Raw genomic sequence first — 3,085 nt, 5'->3', positions numbered from 1 at the left:
CGGTGCTGAGTACGTCTAGCTCGCATTGATTTCTAGGGGGAGTGGTGGGTGCTAGTCCCCCCGAAAATCAGCCCAGGTGGCTATAGCCGTTATACATCCCATACTATCTTAGGAGGACATAAGGTCTGGTAGTTGCTTCCAACAGTAGCCTAGGCTGGGAGCAGACCGAACCCGCCCCCGGCCAATGGTGCAGTACTATGGATAGGGGTGCTGGTGGAAGCCCTGCACTGATCAGCTGGTGCTGCGGAGGATGGCATGCGATCCCCATCTCTTCGCAGGTCTAACAACACTGCTCTGCCGTCGCTCCTGCCTGTTACAGTGTGGGTCACTTGGCACAAGTGGTTTTTATAGGAAAAACCTATAAAGGAGGGAAAGTGACATCATCACTGGTCCTCATTTGCTTCACAACTCATCCCCTGGAAGCACTGGCTGGAGGACAAACATTTGGAACATTTGGTGGTCCAGGCTGGAAAGGAGAACCTCAGCCTGTGAATGAAGGAACAATACCATCAGGGTGAGATACTGCTCGATTCAAATCCTGTCTAGTTTATAGAACTCAGAGTGCAAGTCCTTTATTTCTTAGGTGACCAACTTTGATCTGTTTGCTTACTACTTATAATCTCTTAAAATTTATCTTTCTGTAGTAAATAAATCTGTTTTATATTTTACCTAAAGCAGTGGGTTTTGCTTGACATGCTTGGGAAGTCTGCTCAGGAACAAGAGCTGGTGCATGTCCTCTCTACATTGAGGGAGGGGCGGACTGGGTAATAAACTTACACTGGTCAGGCTTCTGACCAGGACAAGACGGTACAGCCCTGGGGTCCTAGGCTGGGAAGCTGCGGGGAATTGGCTGAAGCCTCTCCATTGTTGGTTCGGGGTGGATGGTGAAAGCATTCCTGTAACTCACCTGGGTAACCCTGTCTGTGTAAGTGCAGTTCCTGGAGATGTTTGCAGCTTGCCACAGCATCGCAGTGTGAGAGGGAGCCCAGGTTGCTAAGACAGAGGGCTCAGTGGTACCCCAGTTCCAGGTTGCATCCCGGGGAACCCGTCACAGACGTTTACTGACATTTACTGGCAAAACTTGAATCCTTCCAAGCCTACATGTAAGTAATAGGGCAAGCGCATCGTACAAGCCTGAATGCAACGGGGCCCATCCACAGTGAGACACATGATCTGTGCAATGAAAGGTCCAGGCTGAGCCGCTGTTTGCTGTGATCAGTAAAGCTACAGCAGTCTCGGGTATAAATTAATTCTTGTAAAAATATCTGCATGGGAAGCAACATGGCCTGGTGGACAGAGCATGGGCCTGGGAGATCTGGGTTCCAAAACCAGTGTTCTTGTCTATTAGACCTGAGTCCAGTGCCTCAGTTTCCCTTTCTCGCCCTTTCCCCTGAGTGCAGGGCCACAGCAGAACAAATACCCATGTGCTTGGAGGGGGAGGGGCTGCTCTGCTCCTGGCTCACCGCTGTGGTCAGACTGCAGCAGGCACGGGGACCAGCCCACCTCTGAGGTGCAGACACGGGGCCCAGCTCACTGGTAGCGGAGTCAAGCTGCCTGACCAAGGGAAATAGAGCCCCCCTAAAGAACAGGCCAACCCCCTCCTGGTTTCTAGGCCAGTCCCGCCTGGAGAAGTGACTCTGTGAGACCTTGAGGGAGGGGGAGGAAAAGCTGGGAGCAGTAGCAAAAGCTCAGGGAGCCTATGGGCAAATGGGGTAATTAAGGCCAGGCCCTCCGAGGACCTGGGCAAGGGAGGGTACATGGCAGGAGGGGAGGATTTAGCAGAGCAGGGGAATGGGACTAGGAGGAAAGGGAAGACTGGAGAGGAACATGGGGGTGGGGGGAAGGGGGAGAGAGGCAGCAGACAGACGGAGGTGGAGAGAGGAAGTCTGGCTGCTCCGCACCTTTGAAAATCAGGCCCCTTGACTAGGTGTCTAAATGTGCAATGAGGAGCCACAGCGTGAGCTCTGGCGTCTGAAAATCATAGCCGAAGTGACTTGCCCAAGGTCCCGCAGCGAGTCGGTGGCAGAGCTGGGGGCAGAAACCTGCTCTTCTCAGTCCCCCACTCTCATAATAAAAATGTTAACGGAGCCTCTTAGCAGCTGCCAATTTCCAGCTGCTGGGGGCAGAGACAGGTTAGCCCATAGCTGCCTCTGCTGGGGGATCTTCTGGCGCTGGTTGCTGGTGGCGACCGCTTGGCTGGACTAGATGAACCAGACCCCGCGTAGCTGCTCCTCTGGGGCTGCAGAGAGATCCCAGGCAGGAGGCCAGATCCGGTGATCAGAGTGGTACCTTCTGGCCTTTATATCTATTGAGCGGGCCACAGCAGGCCCTGTCACAGCATCTGTGGTACAGCGTGATTGTAGCAGCCTGGCTGGGAATGCTGAGGAACACGGATTCTCTGACTCTCGTGGAGCAGAGACTCGGGCCTACGACATTGCGTCCACTGACCCATTGCAAACCTGGGCCAAGGGTCAGCATGAGCTTTAAGCTGTGCTACGGGGCTTTGACTGTCACCTCTGCAAAAACAGGCCCACTGAGTCTGGAAAAACAGGGGCTAGTGAGGTGCTCCCAGCCCCTCTCATCAGCTGGGAGCCAGCACCGCTTGGCCCGAGTGGTCAATATGCTTGTTGATCCGGCTTGGAGCCCTGTGCTGCAGCATGCCTGGCTCCCCTGTGTTAGGAGAGGACAGCCCAGCCCCAGTGAGGGTTGACAGGCCTTCTGGGAGTGCGAGCAATGCAGGACGGGGCTCTTAGGAATCTTCTGCATTACAGCCAGTCTCCTTGCCTAGTCACCAGATGCTGCTGGGGAACCAGCCTCGTGGCCTGCCTCCCCGCTGAAGGCTCCTTTACCTTCCAGTCACACAGCCACAGGTGCTGCAGCGGTGACCAGAGAAAGGGATCTTGTATCTGGTGCCCCGTGGGAGCTCGACTCTCACACAGGCAGCGTTGAATTCCTCTCCAGGCAGGCACAGAGCCAAGAGAGCCCACGCCGCTGGAATGCAGGAGGAGGCAAGAGCCTGTCTGCTCCATGGAGCGGCTCTGTTTCCTGATCGCTCTCTCTCTCTCTTTCTCTCTCTCACACACAC

Source organism: Caretta caretta, chromosome 1, assembly GCF_965140235.1.
Source record: "Caretta caretta isolate rCarCar2 chromosome 1, rCarCar1.hap1, whole genome shotgun sequence".
In the NCBI taxonomy this organism is placed as follows: domain Eukaryota; kingdom Metazoa; phylum Chordata; order Testudines; family Cheloniidae; genus Caretta; species Caretta caretta.
Note: the sequence above shows the minus strand (reverse complement) of the source record.